Source organism: Pezoporus wallicus, unplaced genomic scaffold, assembly GCF_028554395.1.
Source record: "Pezoporus wallicus isolate ANWC-B61680 ecotype Strahan unplaced genomic scaffold, APGP_CSIRO_Pwel_v1 scaffold_13428, whole genome shotgun sequence".
NCBI lineage: Eukaryota > Metazoa > Chordata > Aves > Psittaciformes > Psittacidae > Pezoporus > Pezoporus wallicus.
In genome coordinates, this window is record NW_026637482.1 from 2113856 (window position 1) to 2132423 (window position 18568).

Below are 18568 nucleotides of genomic sequence, written 5' to 3' on the forward strand. Positions count from 1 at the left end.
ATCTTAACCTGACTTCCATGAGTCCCGAGCCTGGTAGATGTTAACTAGGTTAGCCAAAGGCATCTGTCTTTGCATCCAGCTGTGGGCATGGGGATGAGCTCCTGAGCAGATGACTCTTCTTTTCCTAAGTATTTTTTTTAGGTGAAAACTCAGTGTGTTGGTAAAACTCAGAGAGGTGGTGGCAGGGTGTGTTTTCAATCAGTGCTCGCTTAGTCTAAACTTAGTTTGCCTGTGACTTTCTGTTTTCTTGCAAGAGAAGCCGTCTTCGTCTCGGTTTTCTGTAATCATCTGTTTATTTTATTAGCTTTCTCAAAAAAAGCTGTATTTCCCCTGATGCCTGGCCACCTGTTTTGTGTGAACTGCTGAAGGTCTGAGCTCTTGCTCTGCTTCTGCAGAGCAGATTTCTCTCGACAAGCCAAAAGAAACGACATGACTATATACTAAAAAGGGCAAAAAACCCCACATGCTGTGCTATTTTGGTAGGAGCAAATTATGCGTCCTACAAATTACCATTGGTTATGAGCACCGTCCGTCTGTCTGGATGACAATGTCCTGCTTTCAGACCACCGCTAATACGTTTAGAGCTGGGATAATACCCATTGAACTCCAAAGTGTCTCCTCTTCTCTGAGCCCTGATTTGTTCCTACCAGCAAATGTCACATGTAAGTAGAAGTTTATGGCTGTGTAATTCACAGGCTGTTACACATCTTATTAGGAAGGACTTGGGGTTTCTTTTAAAAAACGATGACTTCAGGTTGTTTCTTTAATATCTGGAAACTGTCACTTCTTTGGATTTTCTCCCTCTTTTTTCTTTTCTTCCCCACTTCTTTTTCTCTCCGTGCCTCCTTTCCCTTCTTTCTTATTATTTCTCTGCCTTAATTTTTCCATTTTTGTCTTTTTCTTTTTTCTTTCTCATTTTTCTTTTTCTTTCTTTCTGCTTTTTTCTTTTGTTTCTTTTTACTTTTTTTTCTTTTATTTTCCTTTTTTTCCTTTCTTTTTTCTTTTCCTTTTTCTTTTCCCTTTTCCATCCTTTCCCTTTTCCCTTCTTTCCCTTTTTCCTTTTTTCCTTTTCCTTTTTCTCCTTTTCACTCCTTTCCCTTTTCCCTCCTCTCCCCTTTTTCCATTTTCCTTTTCCCTTTTCTCTTTTTTCCCCTTTTCCCTTTTCTCCATTTTCATGTTTTCCCCTTTTCTATCTTCTTCAATTTTTTCCTCTTCCATTTTCCTCATTTTTTGCCCTTTTTCTATTCCCTTCACCGTTTTTCTTTTTTATAGGATTTTTTCTATTTTCTTTCCTTCCCTTTCATTCTTTCCAGGGAAGCACAAGTTGAACTGAGGATTTACTCACCTTTCGATCTTAGCCTCATGAACATCAGCTCTGAAATACCTCTCTGAATCCATAGTGAGGACTGTGGTACTGTAAATACATTAAGAGAGGGAATAGATTTGATTATATGTAAGAATTGGCATCACAAGCATATTCGGCATTTGATACTTTACAAACTTCTTACCAGCTGTAATGAAAACTGGTAATTTGCACTCCCTCCCTGTTTGTGCTTCAGGAATATGATAAAATGCCAAATGTTTCTATCTGTCTCACATTCATATTTGTGGGGGCAATGCAGGCTGACTGTGAGCTGCTCCTCACGATGCTCGGCAAGGAGAAACTACAGCAGCAGTTGTATGTCTGATTTTGAGTGAGGAGCAGAAGAGCATCACGTGGAGATATCTGCTTTCTCAGACCGGTGCTCCTTTCACCCCTGCATCCTGCTGCTCACCAGAGGGACCTGGACAGGCTGGAGAGATGGGACCAAGTGAACCTCATGGAGTTCAACAAGGCCGAGTGCAGGGTCCTGCCCCTGGGTCAGGGCCATCCCCAGCGCAAACCCAGGCTGGGGGAGAGCGGATGGAGCAGCCTGAGGAGAAGGACTTGGGGTGTTGGGGTGAGGAGAAGCTCCCCATGACTCGGCTTCAGTGAACGCTTGAGCCCAGAACCCCCCCGTGTGCTGGGCTGCACCCCCATAGTGTGAGCAGCAGCTCAGGGAGGGGATCCTGCCCCTCTGCTGCGCTATGGGGAGACCCCCCCCTGCAGTCCTGATCCAGCTCTGGGGCAGCAGCACAAGAGGGACGTGGAGCTGTTGGAGCGAGGCCAGAGGAGGCCATGGAGATGCTGAAAGGGCTGGAGCAGCTCTGCTCTGGAGCCAGGCTGAGAGAGCTGGGCTGGGGCAGCCTGGAGAAGAGAAGGCTCCTGAAGGGGAGACCTGAGAGCAGCTCCAGTGCCTGAAGGGGCTGCAGGAAACATGGAGAGGGGCTTGGGACAAGGGATGTAGGGACAGGCCAAGGGGAATGGCTTTAACCTGCCCGAGGGGAGACTGAGATGAGCTCTTAGGCAGAAGCTCTTTGCTGTGAGGGTGCTGAGGCGCTGGCACAGGGTGCCTAGAGAAGCTGTGGCTGCCCCATCCCTGGCAGTGTTCAAGGCCAGGTTGGACACAGGGGCTTGGAGCAAGCTGCTCCAGTGGAAAGGGTCCTTGCCCGTGGCAGGGGGATTGGAGCTGGAGGAGCCTCAAGGTCATTTCTAACCCAAACCATTCTATCATTCTATCGTTCTGTGCCTACATCTTGACCTAAGGTGGTCACTGCAGTGTTTAGTGAATGTCCTAAGCAGATGTTGCCAGATGTGAAGTTGCATGGGGGGCTCACGTGCAGGAGTCAGAGCAGGGTGAGGCCCTTGGTCCTCCAGCTCAGCTATGGTGTGTGCATGTGCTGGATGAATCCCAGGACAAAGAGTCCATCAGGCATCTCACTCCTCTACTACCAACCCTCTCTGCACCAGTGTCCCTTGCAGACATAGCAAGGGCAGGTTATGAGCCTTCCAGCTGTGAGCCTTGAGAACAGATGGTGTCTTGTCCAACTTTCACACCACCCGTGGTTTCTGTTCCATTTCTGCTGAGTCACCTTTTCCACAGATGGGGTTGAAGGAAAGAAAGAGAACAGCACATCCATGGGGGCAGGTTGGTTTTCACCTGCCGTGCTGCCAGGCACATTCCTGTTAGAGTGTGTCTGGTTGGCATTTCTCTCCCGGAACACATCTGTGCTTCTCCTCTCCCGGGTCTTCTCTGTGCTGGTTATCTGTGCCAACCAGAAGACAGGAGGTGGGCTGCTTCACTGGCTGCCTGGGGAGAAAACGGTGCTGTGGCCTCGTTTCATGCTGGATGGATCCGGGCATTGCTCCACTTCCATTGAATATATTAAGGATGAATTCAGAGACTTCCTTTCTCCTCCTCATGCTTTCTGCCTCTTCTTGTCCTTTTTCTCCTCCTCTCTTCCTTTCTTCCTGCCTTTGCTCTGCCTTCCTTCTTCCCTCTTCCTTTCTTCCTCCTGCCTTCCTCCTTTTTAACTTCTTTCTCCATTCCTCCTTTTCCTCCTTTTCTTTCCTCCTTCCTTCCTTACTCCTTATTGCCTTCCTTTTCTGTCTTCTTTCTTCTCCTCTTTTTTGCCCTTCCTTCTCCTTTTCCTCATTCTTGTCCTCCTCCTTCTCCTCCTTCCTCCTGAATTTGGTTCCTTCCTTCTCCTCCACCACTACCATAGCCATTATTGCATACTGGTGCTGCAGCAGGACCCGGGGACAGCTAGACCAAGTCCCAGTGTGGGATGCCTGGGAGCTGTTGTGAAAGCTCCTTTCTTCAAGTGCCTGAAGTGTTTGTTGGCAGGATCAGTCCCAGCATCACCCTCCAGCTGCTGTTTTGGTATCTCAGTGTTTTGGGTTGCCAACACGATATCAATCTTATACCAGCTGGGTTACATACATGGGTGCAAGGAAGGTATGAAGCACCCATCATTGCAAAGGTGCCTGCAGAGGTCTGTGTGCATGGGGAGCTGTTGTAAAGAGGCTTATATCCACCTCATGATGAGTGCAGGGTTGGCTGGGTTGCATCCCGAGATGCTCAGGAGCTGCTTTGCATGGTGTTTCAGGTCAAAACCCAAAGTGCTGTGTCTGGAAACACAGATTGCCACCACAGCCATAAGCAAACCTATTGAAAACGGGCAACTAGCTAATTTGCCCTGTGCAAAGTGCGTATCTCTCCACACCTCTCCTGCTTTCCTGGCCAGAATGAGAATGTCTTGAGCATTGCTGCCTTCTCAGAGAGAGGGTGGGAGAAAGAAATTGTGCTTCTAGAGACCAAACCAAGCAGGAGCAATCACTTGGGAGTAATCATGCTCCCAGATGGGGAATTGTGTCCTAAAGCTCTTGTTTTGAGTAAAACAGGAGTGACAGCCACCATCTGAGTGAGGAGGAAAACTGATGCCAGCAATGGTGAGGGACTCTTGGAGATAGCCTGGGCAGATGATTGGCTTCAGGCTTAAGATTCTGGGAAATGAGTTTGTTTGTGTCTCTGCAGCTCAGACAAGCAGCCAGGTGATGATGGTGTAAGAAGGGCTGTGTGACAGCCATGCTGTGACCCATGCTGCTGAGCTCCTGCTCAGCTCCCTGTGCCTTGGGATGTCCTATGGGCGTCCAGCCCCACTCACAGCCACCATGGGAGAGAGGGTGGGATGTTGTCCCTTGGCCTCTCCCAAGGGAAGGTCTCGCCTTTCCCTTCCCCATAGGGAAGAACTTCTGCCTAAGAGCTCATCTCAGTCTCCCCTCTGGCAGGTTAAAACCATTCCCCTTGTCCTGTCCCTACAGGCCCTTATACAAGAGTGGGTACAAGGCAGTGCTTTGGTTCAACAGTGATGTGTCTCCAGCTGTGCTGGTGGTAGCTACATCTCCTGGAATCTCCTGTAAGGGAGAGCATGGAAGTGAGAAGGTAGCCTGATCTTAGCTGGTTGGGGCAGCTGTGAAATGCCTCACCTGAGCTGGGAAGCTGTACTCATGTGTACAGTCAGTCTTCTACTGACACTAGGACTTCCTCAGCGTGACTTCGTCTCGGTTCAGCCCTAGGAGAAGATGTGGCATCAGAAGAAGGGTGAACCCCAAAGGGTGCTACCAGGCAGCGTGGGTGAGCATCACAACGCGATGTGTATAGATGGGAGATGCCTGTTACTTAAAATGAGCCCCACACGGATCCCACTGAGCTGGGACTGGCACAAGATGGCACTAAAGTTTCTTCAGAGCCTTTGCTGTTCTGTGTGGGTCCAACCGCTTCAGCAGGAGTGAGGCCCCTCTCCCCTGGTGACTTCAGAAGAGCTGTGTAATGATTCCTGGAACACATCTATGTAAACCTCAACCTGCAAGTCCCTGAACTTTCAGGATAGAAATTGGATAGAAATTGAAGGCTGTTTTTGTGTAAGGATTGATGAGCTGCAGATGATGTTGCTTTCACACTTTTCCATCTCCTAATGGAAGGGATGCAGTGTCCGCTGGCAAATTGAACAAATGCTTTATAGAGCACCTAAATAGGGGTATGTATGTGTGCTGCAAAGGGGGAGGGCACACAGATGTGAGTGTTAGGATTTCTAAGAAATGGCAATTCTCATTTTGAAGCCTAAGAGAACACCACTTTCCGGGACTTGCCTAATTTAAATCATCTTTTCTCTGTTTTTGTCCTATCCATTATTTTCAGCTGTCACGTTAAGTGCCACAGAGATTCTTCAAGAGGCTTCTTTTTGCTTCCCTCTAATAATCCCAGGAACAGACACTGGTCCCTTTGTCTGGGTCTCTCTCTGATGGCTCTCAGTGTTCAATTTACTGGAGAGGAACCACTCTGTGGAACAATAGGACAATCAGCACCGTACTGGATCAAGTGCTGCCATCCTGCCCTTGAAGAGGTGCAAGGTGGAATCGTGTTTTGGCCATCTCAGTTAATGACTTCTAGGAAAAGCTCTGGTGGCGGCTCAACAAAGCCAATCCTGGCTTGCAAAAATAGATGCTTGAATTACATTTTCTCTGAAATGTGTTCCTTGTTCCTTTGATTCGTGGTGCTCAAGGAGAATAATAAGCACAGGTGTTCAAGTCTGGTTTAGGGCTTGGATTCTGTGTCCAACAGAAGGCTCCAACCCTTCTGTATCAAGGTCACCATGAAGGCCAGCAAAGGTAAAGTCTTGCCTGACTTTCTTGGCTTGTTGGGGATTAAGTAGGGTCCAAGGATGGGTCTTCACACTGGGAGCAGATCCTTGGGGCAGTAAAATACCTCTAAAGAGAAGGCTGGTGAAACACCAGGTACCTGTTAGTGCTGCGAATCCATCCTTGGTATTCCTGAACTAGACAAGTATTTCTGATGTATCCTTGGGGATCCCTGCTTTGAGCCAGGGATGAACCAGAAGACTTCTTTCAGGCTGTTTAAGTACTTCGATGCTGTAGTATTTATGTCTTCCTTCAGGGCTGTGTAAGGCATCCTATGCCCAGCTCGGCATAGTTGGGGGTACATGGTTTACTGGGGAGAAAGTACAATCTCCTGCTAGAGTGGAAGAATATCAAGTGCTCATTGCCCCACATATCCAACACTCCATATATCAGCTAAGAATGGCTCTGCAACACCCTTTTCTAAAGGTACTGGGGGGAAAGAGGTCTAAAGATGGAGTTTGGTGTATTTCTGAGGAACTCCTTCATGCCTGTGATTGCTTTCTCATCCAGTCCTGTGGTCTTGGATGTGATGTGATAGAGGAAGGCACCAAGACTGCATGATGCTTCCTCTCCCTTCTCTGTCCTGGGGTTGGCTTGGAAAGCAGGTGTAGAAGGTTGCAGAATGCAGTGTTTCTGTAGGTACATAGAGAAACAAGTCATTACAGTGGAAACTATTAATTAGTGTTTTAAAATACATAAATAACAAGGAGGAAAATAGCTTTTCAAGTAAGTTTTAAAAGTAGATTTTGATGTTTAAATTTGCACTGCGTGCACAGAAGCACAGGACAACTGCTTCTAAGTTCATTTAAACCTGAAGTCTGATCCTTACAATGATCACTGTCAGAGGCTGTTTTGCCTCAGTTTTACGTTGGCCAGTGCTGCGTTTCTTCTGTGGCCTGGTTTTGCCTGGGATAGGGTTAATTTTCTTCCTAGCAGCTGGTACACTGCTGTGTTTGGGCTTTCATCTGAGAGCAATGATGGTAACACACCGATGGTTTTGTTGTTGCTCAGTAGCACTTACCCTGGTCAAGGACTTTTCAGTCTCATTCTCTGCCAGTGAGGAGGGGCACATGAAGTGGGAGGAAGCACAGCCAGGACCGCTAAGGTAGCAGCTTTAGGACTGAAAAAGAAGTTTAAAAAATGCTATTAAAAAAAAGCTCTTGGTGATTTTCACTCAGCCCTGTATGGGTGGGTATGTCCTGGGCTCATAAACCACCCCCATTTAAAAGTGTGCTCTGTCTCTGAGGAAATCCCTGTTCAAAATTTCCCCTTGCATGTTAATATGGCCCTTGAGTACACCCGGGAGCTTTCCATGAAGTGCTGGAACTGGGTGGAAAGCTGAAAATCTAAGGAAAAATGTCACGCTAAAATCTGGGCTTGTTTAGCCCATGTGGTTACAGAAAGAAAAGCTGCAAACTGGACCTCTAAGCAATCCCAAAGGAAAAGGAAAGAACTCCATGTGTTTACAAGTCAAAAAAGGGACTGAGCTCGTGGTGTTGAAGGCAATCTCATGGCTTGGGATGCTGCAGTCTTTCTGCCTGCCCCACGGCAGCTCTGGCTGGGGCTGTCAGTCAGCTGAAGCAGTGGTCAAGAGAGAACTCACCCTCCTGCTTCTCTTCAGAGGCAAGGAAGGTGGATTGTTTTCCGGCAATGAAATTTCCTATTGAAGAATTGAATGCTTCCTTCTTGTGCTTGTGAATGGGACGCCCGGGAAGCAGAACATGCTGGTTCCAATTACCAGCACAACGAGGCTGAGTGCTGCAGTCAGTCAGGGATTTATACCTTTTCATATGTGCTTGAAAAGATAAAACCCTCCTTATTTTTGTCTTTTTTTTTTTTTTTTTAAATGTATGTAATGTATTCAAAGCAGGAGGCCAGCCAGCCAAGCTGCCTTTGATTTGTTCTCATATTAATATTTTATGTCTGAATATGTGCTTAATCACTTCAAATTAGTCAAACTCGCTACTTAAGTTGGGCTGAAAGAAGCAGTCCTGAGGAATTCATTCCTTGCTCATTTCTTGCTCCCCTTCACTTCATCTCTATGGATATCTTGTTTATGTTTGGGGGTTTCCTGGATGAAGACCTACTTGGTAGCACATCTGCAGTGAAAGCTCAGTGTGGTTAGTATAGATCCCAACCCAAAAGTGTCATCACAAGATCATCAAGAAGGTAAATAGCATTGTGAGTGCATGAAGAGGAGTGTTGCTTCCCTTCAGTGGTGTGTCCCACACACATCAAATGCTGTAGGGTTGAGCACATCTAGGATTTCTAGCTATCCCACAGAGTTACTGTTCCTCCAGTTGAGCCAGTTGATGTCTGGTTTGTTTCATTTATTTCATAAGGCTATGAAGAATTGGTCTCATTTAGGTACCAAGTATCATAGGCTCAATCATAGAACCGTAGGTATCGTAGAATCCCGTGTTGGAAGAGACCTCAGAGATCATCTGGTTCAACCTTCCTAGGCACAGCATGACCTAGACTGGATGTCCCAGCACCCTGTCCAGCCAAATCTTAACAATGTCCAATGCTGGGGAACCCACCACTTCTCTGGGGAGATTATTCCCATAGCTGGTTGTTCTCAGTATGAAAGATTTTTCTCTTGGTTCCATTCGGAATCTCCCCAGGAATAACGTATGCCGATCACCCCTCATCTTTTCCATGGAATGTCTTGTAAAAAGGAGTCTCCATCTTCTTCATAGCCACCCTTTTAATACTGGCGCTCTCCCTGAGCAGTGGTCTATAAGTGTAAGATGTCAAGGGAGGTGATGTGGCTGTCCTAGTGTAAAAGAGGCAGGTTGGTGAAGGGGACAAGAGAGGGAGGAGACCATAATTGCACCATAACTGTCATAACAGCACAATATATTAAGTCTTATTTTCAATTCCAAGTAATGAAAGGGGCTAGAACCACTGAATCCAGGTGTAGGGGTAGGCTGGGATCATTTTGCTGCCTGGTTTATTTGTATAGGGATCTCCAGCATTTCTTCTTATCTAGACAAAGCCATAGGGAGCATCAGCACTGCTTGCTGTCTGGGGGCAACAGCACAAGAGGGACGTGGAGCTGTTGGAGCGAGGCCAGAGGAGGCCACGGGGATGCTGCGAGGCCTGGAGCAGCTCTGCTCTGGAGCCAGGCTGAGAGAGCTGGGCTGGGGCAGCCTGGGGAAGAGAAGGCTCCTGAAGGGGAGACCTGAGAGCAGCTCCAGTGCCTAAAGGGGCTGCAGGAAAGCTGGAGAGGGGCTTGGGACAAGGGATGTAGGGACAGGCCAAGGGGAATGGCTTTAACCTGCCCGAGGGGAGACTGAGCTGAGCTCTTAGGCAGAAGCTCTTCCCTGTGAGGGTGCTGAGGCGCTGGCACAGGGTGCCCAGAGAAGCTGTGGCTGCCCCATCCCTGGCAGTGTTCAAGGCCAGGTTGGACACAGGGGCTTGGAGCAAGCTGCTCTAGTGGAAGGGGTCCCTGCCCGTGGCAGGGGTTGGAGATGGATGAGCTTTAAGGTCCTTTCCAATACAAATGATTCCATGATCCTGTAACACCTTCTCCCCAGACCATTCCCTGCCTTCTTGAGTATGGTGGCTGGCCCAGTTTTCAGGCAGTGCTGGCTGTAACCAGTGTTATCTGTGACTGCAAACAGGGCTGTAGGCTCCACCTTTGCATTCTGCTTTCTGCAGATAACTGGCAGAGCACAAAGACCTCATTGAGGTGGCTAGTTTGACTACAAGTGCACAACCCCTTCCAGTGCACACTTGAGGCAAGTGGTGCTGCTCCAGGACTAGCCTTTTGTGTCCCCACATTCCTCTTGATACGTAAAGTGAGAGTATGAGTCTCTATTGTTTGCATCCCAGTGACACCTACAGGTTTTCAGGCAGGATCCCTGCCTGAAGGTTGCCTGTAAGGTTGGACAAAGCCTCCACAGATCCAAAGCTTGCCCTGAAGAGATGGCAGTCTGAGACAGGGGGCAACAGGCAGATGTAACTAGCTGGAGGAGAATGAGCAAATACCAATCCAGGATTGGCCATGGAAGATACAGAAATCCCACCACACACAATGTAGCTTATAGTCTATGGAAATGTTGTGTATACATCTGTATAATTGCAAAAGGTTCACATTGTTTGGCTGGGAAATAGAGCATGATCATGAGCTAGAATGGGAACACCTGGAGGGGCAGAGTTAAGAATGATTATGCAGCCCAGCCCTGGCTTCTCTTCGCTTTGGAGAGCTACACGGCATAATTTCATCATAGATCTATATACAGCTAATTGGCACATAGTTTGATTTGCAAATAAAACCATCATAAGTATCAGAGAAAGATTTAAAGCTGTGACTTCCACTGTCATGCTACAACCCTTGATTTTCTGGTCAGCAATCTACTTGATTACTCCTTTCATCATCTTGTGTTTTGAAGACGTGATATCTCTTTCAAAGAACATCTGGCAGAGACATATTAATTAGTTAATTTTTCTGCATGGAATTAAGAAATAAGGGTGGGGAACCCAGAGCCCTGAGGATGTAGTACTTGGCCAAGTAATTATTTAGGAGTAACGCGGAGATGTGTGGCCTGTGCTTGGTCTATAAATGCCTCACTAGCTCCTGGCAAGAAACAGGTTTCCTACCAAAGATACTAATTTTTTGCTAAATCTTGAAGAAGGCTTTAAAAAAATGCATCATTTTCCCCCACTTTCTCAGCCAAATAATCACAAAACTGCCTCAAGGAGGAAGGGAAAGGATGCTCATCATCGGCAGGGGATGTGGTAGAACACTGCACAGCATGAGATGCACAGTAGAGACACAACAGTGGCAGTGCTAGGATAGGGATTTTTGTTGGGGCTCGTGGTTTCTTTGCCTTGCTCAATAGAATAAAACCTGACAAAGCAGCAGTGGTGAGCTCCCATCTATCTGTTCTCATGCTTCCAGCCGCTTCTGCTTGAATTATTCATGTTTGGTAAGTGATCTGCAAACAGCTCCTGTGATCTCCCCTGTGATCTGTGTGTATGTGAGACTCACCCCTGCTTAGGTCAGGGCATTTTCTTGTTTCCTTCCTCGCAGCAGGGAATCTGTGGGAATCTCCATATTGCTTACTGCCTCTTCCTGATTAACCAAACCATGTATTTATTATTTACATGGCATGATTTGTTCGGCTGTCCCAGGCATGTGCTGTTATCACTGGATAAGCAAGAAGACTCTGTGCAAACATCTGTAGCTGTTGCTTGACAAATCCTATTGCATAAATAATATTAAGGAGATGCAGAGGCAGTTGTAAAGCAAACACTCTTATAAGTCATAACAGCACTGCCAGTGTGGGATGCATTTCACCTGCATGTATGTCTCAATAGAGCTTTACTAGGATTTTATTATATATGTGTGTGTATATGGTGTGTATATGTATTTACACATATATATATGTGGAAGTGTTCAAGGCCAGATTGGACGGGGCTTGGAGCATCCTGGTCTAGTGGAAGATGTCCCATCCTACAACATAACTGGAATTCAGCAGTGACGTTTTTAAGACATCCTGCCTCTCTGCATTCTGGAAAGAAGGTTTTCTATTAAACCTTAGGGAAATTACTGCCCTTGTTAACTAGCATAGAAGAAATGAACCATAGCAGGGTTACTCGAGAGACTTGGGCCCTCTCTTTTGAGACTGCATTGTTTCTTTAAATAAGAGAAATAATTTAAGCAAACAAATGAACAAGGAATTTCTGGAAATTAAAGTACAGTACAAATAGGATGATGTGCTCATCCTCTCTTTAATAGAAGCAGTGTAGTGAACAATTGCATGCTCAACCTCAGAAATCTATCCATGGTAACTAGTCACAGGAGAGAAAAATAGACAGCCTACCACCAACTTGGTATTAAAGTTCCATTTTCCATTTTTTTCCACGGCTGTGGGCCAATCAGGGACTTTCCATGAGCAATCAGCACACCAGAAATCCTCTTCTGCTTTGTAGAAGCCACCACTGCTGGGCAATGAAAAGTCTGATGCCGGTTTTGGCTTTAGTGGGTTTTGGTCCCAGTTTCCAGTGGGATCAGACTGGGGCAGACCCTTTGTGCCAAACATATAGCCCTGGACCAGGGCTACGGGTGGGTGATGCCCCCTTAAATCTCCCAGCCTATGGCTGAGACTTGCTTGAGATGGGGTCTGGCAGAGGAGCCTCACTTTTGGTGTCATCAGCTCTATAAGCTGCTGGATGTCAAAACCATGACTGGGTCTGGGGGTCTCTGCAAGCCCTGCGTGATCCACGTGGCTCTGGGTGAGTCCTGCAGAAGCCTGAAGGAAGGACAGAAAGACCCTGCCAGGATGGATTACACCCAAAAATAAGTGAACCAGAAATACTGGGCCTTCGGGCTCGATCGTTTGTTCCTCAAAAGACAGTTTTGGAAGGGATCATTGTGCTTTTGTTTTTCCATTAGGCAGCTGAGTAGAGAGCATTGTTTTCCTCCCCTCATCTGTTCCCCTTATAGGGGAAGAAGAAGGAGGACTTGGCCACCCTGAGCTGAGCATCTCGGGGGACCTCCCAGAACAAAGGGCTGTATGGAGAAGAGTGCCGTCATCCTGTCCCTGACATCCCCTTCCCTCTCTTCACCCTGTGTCTGGCACGGCCGTGCCCGCCTGGGGCTGGTGTGTCACACATCATTGCCAGCCAGCAGGAGCATGAGGGGTATTCCTAGGCTTCCTCCCTGGAAAACCAGCAAAGTTCTCTTATTTCCAGGTTTATCCCTTCCCATACACTTGGCAAGGAAACCCTGGAGTTTGCTGCCGGGAAGGTGTGTTAGCTCCAGAACAGTGTGCATGTCCACAGGTCATAGGTTGGATAAAGCAGTACACCTGAGAGCATCATTTAGATGTTCCTGGACGTGGACCAAAGCTCTATGGGTACATCCGTCCCCCGGTACTTCTTATTCTGTGTGCTGCAGACATCCATCCCTGATCTGCAGAGGATGCCTGTGTGTTGGAGAGCATCTCCTCAGCCATGCTTTGCGTGACCCTTGTGTTACCTCCCCATACAGGAGTACGGAGCCAGCACATGGAGCTGAGATGGGGTTTTTCTTACAGGTTGTATAGGTTTTCTTACTAAAGACTGGACTAAGACCAACCTGTCTTGTTTTGCCTAGGCTCCACGGCTGACCCTGCTGAGAGCCCCTGAGACACTGAACTCTATGGGAGCGGAGACCACTTGACTGCACTCAGCACCTTTCAGGATCAGGACCTAGGTAATTATTCTACTTCTCTACCTGGATGACAGGAGAAATCTGACGTTCTGGGCTATGCATCCCAAACGGTATTTCTAGTTGTCCATCACACGACTCCTGAGGTTGTCACTCTGTAGATAAGTGGCTTGACACTATGATAATAATCACCATTCCCTCAAAAATAAGAAAATACATCTCCTCTGCTTCCAGAGGGGAATATCAGAATGGTTTGAGGTGGAAGGAACCTTAAAGCTCATCCAGTTCCACCCCCTGCCATGGGCAGAGGCACCTTCTGCTAGAGCAGGTTGCTCCAAGTCTGGACCTGAAATGTTTCCAGAGATATGACATCTGCCACCTCTCTGGGCAACCTGAATTGCTGGATCCCTGTTCTGGAAATGATCACCAGCTCTTCTGTTCGGAAAGTTCTCCTGAAGTTAACTTGCAGAAAGCTGTAAAAACAAACAAGCAAAAAAGGTTTTCACTCTCATCAGAATCGATCAAAGCTTTTAGAATAGCAGTATTTGTTGGCATGGATGCTTGCTCAGGTCAGACTTTTAAGAAGGGCTTGAAATTTACAGCTGCAGGAGCCTGCTTTTTAAAACAAATCTATCAACTATTTTCTGCAGAAAAATAAACTGTGAAAATCCGATTTACCTGGGTTCACAGCAGCTGCATTCTCTCCTCATAACCTGTCCTCACAATTGTGCCTTTGAGAAACTTTAAATCTTTGCTCCCAGGTGGATTGATGGAAATCAAAGAGCCCAGGGCCAAGCAGTGTGCTGCTGTGCATCCTTGTGGAGATGCAGGGTCAGCCTGGTGCCTTGCCCAGAGCAGCACGGGGAGGATTTGACCCAGGATTTGTTCTTACAGCCCAGCAAGGCCAGCTCAAATTCAGAGCATGAGCTTGAGAAGTGAGGGTCTGCAGGGGTGAGGTTTAAGAGGAATAAGAAGGAAGCCAGCAGGATGCTGTGGATGTTACTCTGCAACACTAAGGATGAAGGATTTCCTGTAGGGTTGGCTTCCTGAGTGAGATGATATTCCTTACGAAATTCTGCATGCTGATAAAAGTATCAGGGTTGTGATTTTTAACCCCATTTTTTGTATTTCCCTCCCAATAAATTAGCTAATAAAAAACAGCTTCCCACTGATTTCAGCAGAGCTTAAAGCACAGCTCTCGAAATCAGGGTGTCATGATGGCAGATTGTGTGTTGCTGGCCACTCTCCCAGAGCATCCTCTCTCCGTTCAGGAACAGAGAGCTATTCTCCATCCCTTGCAGCTCTGTACGGTGACATTTTCAGGACTCGGGCCTGAGGACTTTGACTGGGTTGTTTCCTGTTTTGACAATCTCCATTTCAAGGACTCTATACACAGCATTGTGCAGGGAATTAAAAAAATAAAGAAAACAACCCATATCCTCCCCTCTTGAATATTGCGGTGGGCGGTGGGGAGCTCAGCTCATGTTTCCAGTGGGGAGGGAGAAGACACGGATAGTGAAGCAGGCTCAGAAAGTCAAAGAGAGAAAAATTAAGAATAAGAAAAAAGAAATATGTTCATCATCAGGGCTGTGGTGCAATATTTTTTCCCCATCCACTCTGAATTTGTGGGGATGGGGTGCTTTCTCATATGTGCTGTGTTTAAACTGCTGCTGTCAAAGCTTGGAGGGTAACTAAAACAAAAATGTCACAGGTCAAATGGATGTTTTCCAATTGACCGGAGATCCATGTAAATCCTGGGGAAGGAAATAACCCACCAAACATCTGCCAGCCCTGTGCCTGCATCCCCCACCTCAATATGCTGACGGGTGGTGGCAGGTCCTACGAGGCATCTCCCTGACTCATCATCCCAAAACAGTCTGCAGGCAGCATCTCCTCTTCAATGAAACTTAGTGCAAATTTAACAGCACAAATCCAGATTTGATGTAGGTCAGTGATTAGAAGGATCAAGAAGCTGCTTCAGTTGAGTGTGGTAGGAGAGAAAACATCTGCCTGTCGAGAAGCCTGGGCTGGAGGCTCATTGTAAGCCCCTGCAACACTTCTTCAGATGAGGGTTGATCTTTGCTGCTGTAAGTTCAGAGGATTTGGGTAGGCAAACCTCCCTGGGCACATCAAAGCACTGTGTCTCTGCCACTGCTTCATGACATCCCTTGCAAAGTCCCCCCAAGGTTTCGGTGTGGCCGGTTGCTCTCCGATGTGTTGTAACCTGAAAATAAGGGTAGGTAAAGGCAGAATGTTCTGGGAGCGATGCCAAGCCAAAGGCACTGAATTGTTAAGAGATCTGTATCTGGATAATGGATTTATGTTGTTTAACAACTTTTAAGAGAAAATACGGTGTTTGCAGTACCAGATTGGGATCATCATAGGAAACGGAACTCTCCTTTTTATGTCGTATTGCTTTTATTATTATTATTTTAATAACAATATTTCCCCAGTGAAGAAATATATGAGAATGTTATTTGCGTAGGAACTGGAAATGAACCTGAAATGATCAGCGTATTTTTTAAGGGCCCTTTACAAGTCACTCGGCATTGGAAAAGGTACAACTATCCATCAGAGCAAGGCTTGGGGATAAAATAATTAGAAATCACACAACCATAACAAAGGAAGATTAGTGCTAAAATTAAAAGCCATAAAGTTGTTTTTAGATTAGGCTGGAATCCAGGCAAGCTGTTTTATTGTACGGTGTTACTTTAAAAAATGCAAGGTGAGAGGTATGAATTCTCTGCATTTGGTCGTGTTGCAACGGAAATGCTACTGGTCATGGGATTGGGATGACCTGGGATGATTTGCAAGGAAATCCTTGGGGAATGGAAGTACAATCCACAGTGAAAGAAAACAAGCTGGGTTCAGTGCTGGACTCTTCTTCCATCCCCCTGATCAGGTTAGTTGGTTTGCTTCGTTTCAGGGTTGTAGTTGTCAAATGACCATGTTGCATCCAGGAATAGTGGTGGGACAGCCAGGTATGGAATGGTCTGTGCCTGCAGACAGCATGGGTGTGAGTCGGAGCTGTTGTGATCTTGGGACCTGAGCTGTCTCTCTGGGATCAGACAGCAACATCAGATGGGGCATAGCCCACACAGCTTCATCCCTTCATATATCTGCTGGAGCTCCTTATGTGTGAACAGGAATGGAGCCTCAGTCAGAGGAGGGCCACAGAAATGATCTGGAGCCAGGCTGAGAGACCTGGGCTGAGTCAGCCTGGAGAAGAGAAGGCTCCTGAAGAGGAGACCTTTGAGCAGCTGCAGTGCCTAAAGGGGCTGCAGGAAAGCTGGAGAGGGGCTTGGGACAAGGGCCTGTAGGGACAGGCCAAGGGGAATGGCTTTAACCTGCACGAGAGGAGACTGAGATGAGCTCTTAGGCAGAAGCTCTTTGCTGTGAGGGTGCTGAGGCGCTGGCACAGGGTGCCCAGAGAAGCTGTGGCTGCCCCATCCCTGGCAGTGTTCAAGGCCTGGTTGGACACAGGGGCTTGGAGCAAGCTGCTCTAGTGGAAGGGGTCCCGACTTATGACAGAGGGGTGGATTAGAAGACTTTTAAAGGTCCCTTCAAACTCAGACCATTTGATAATTCTGTGATCTCTTGTGGAGGCTGCATTGTATCTGCAGAGTGTGTAATACAGTGGGACACAGCTTTACTCTCAGCTGGCATTGGGTCATAGAGGTTTATGTCTCTCAGTCCCTTACACCATTAGTTTCCAAGGGACCTCCTTTGATGAATGCCTGTGCCAGTTAAGCCTGTTTCAGGGTCTTGTGTTTTGGGGACAGGGATGCATCTGTTTTTCCTTGGTTCATGTGCCAGGGACAGGGCATGGCTGGGCATTTGCTTCTCCCTGCATGGAGGTGCAAGGAGGTGTTGGTTGGGATGTAAGGATCTGCTGCCACACCGGGCAGCAGATGGCTGTGGGGAAAAGGAGGAGCCAAAGTTATGTCCCATTTGGCTTGCGAGGACTCGTGGTGTGGCAGGAGTAGGACAGGGAAAGGGACAAAGAAGAATGACATGGGACAGCTTCGGTTTGAAAAGTGGTTGAGCAGGCTGAACCCTTCAGTCTGAAGGAGAAGGAGCTGAGGAGGTATCTAAGTGGGGTATCTAAGCCCTGTGTGGTGTGGAGGTGGATAGTGAAAAGTTATTTGTTGTATCTGGCAGCTGGTGGAAAACCATGGAATGGTTGGGCAGAGGCCTTAAACAGGAGGACGTGCTCTTTTATAAAACATCTAATTAAACCGTGAACCTCCTTGCCACAGGATGTTGCGGATGCCAAAAGTATAAATGGCTTCAAAAACCAATTAGGGAAATCTGTGGACAAAAGGTCCATCAGAGGCTGTCAATACAGTGCTGCAGGTACAGCCAACAGATTATGAAGCATCTGGGCTGCTTGATGGGCATCAGGAGCATATACCTGGAGAGGTACTCCACGTGTGCCCCTGTTTGTACACTCCTTGCTCATTCTCAGAGCTGGCTGCAAAATGCCCTTGCTCTGGTGCTGAACTTGCTCTGGTGTTGAACCTGATTCATGCTGGTGTAGGACAAGGAAAGCTGTGTCTGCTGCCCATTCCTCCTGGGCTTCCCAGAGCAAACACACTTCCATATCTGAAGACTGGACATTGCCAAAGGGGTCAGCTGGGTATCATGGAGTGTAGTATTCATGGGTATATTGGCAAGCTTTCCCCTGCAGGTCAGCTCACTCTGGCGTGCCTGACCAAAGCAGGAGCACAGGTCCTTGAGGTCTTCCAGTGTAAGTGTCCTACCAGCTGAAGTCCAAGTGAGCATCCCAAGAGGGTACAGGATAAGAAAGAATTGGTATGCTCCACGTATAAACATATTCAAGGAACAGTGTCTAAGAGGCTTTCTTATACAGTGGGGAAGGTGTAACATGAGTGAGAGGCTGGAGGCACATGAGGGGTTTTCACCATGAATGTGGCCAAGTAAAGGTCCTGTCACCCATAGAAAGGGGACTTCTTCAGTGCTGATGCCTTGAAATAGGGAATGGGGGATTTCTGGGAGACAAACCTAATCTCTGTGGGATGTGCTGCTGAAATATGGATGTGACTGTGCAAAGCCCTTCACCTGGTCCCACCAGAGGTACCGAATGAAGGGGTCTATGTGCTCCCTCCAGGCTGGGAAGCACCAGCCCTGTTGCGACCACCCGCAGCATCTTGTCAGCACGTGAGCATCCCAGTGCCTGCAATGGGAAAGTGAAGTCCAGCGGGCTGCCTGCTCCCTGCTGCGCCTCCAGCTCTGTGAAAGCAGGACAACTCCTCACTGACTCTTTGTAGCCCAAGAACAGAGCCTTGGAAAAGTCCGGCAGCAGGAACTTTACTAATTCCAGCTAA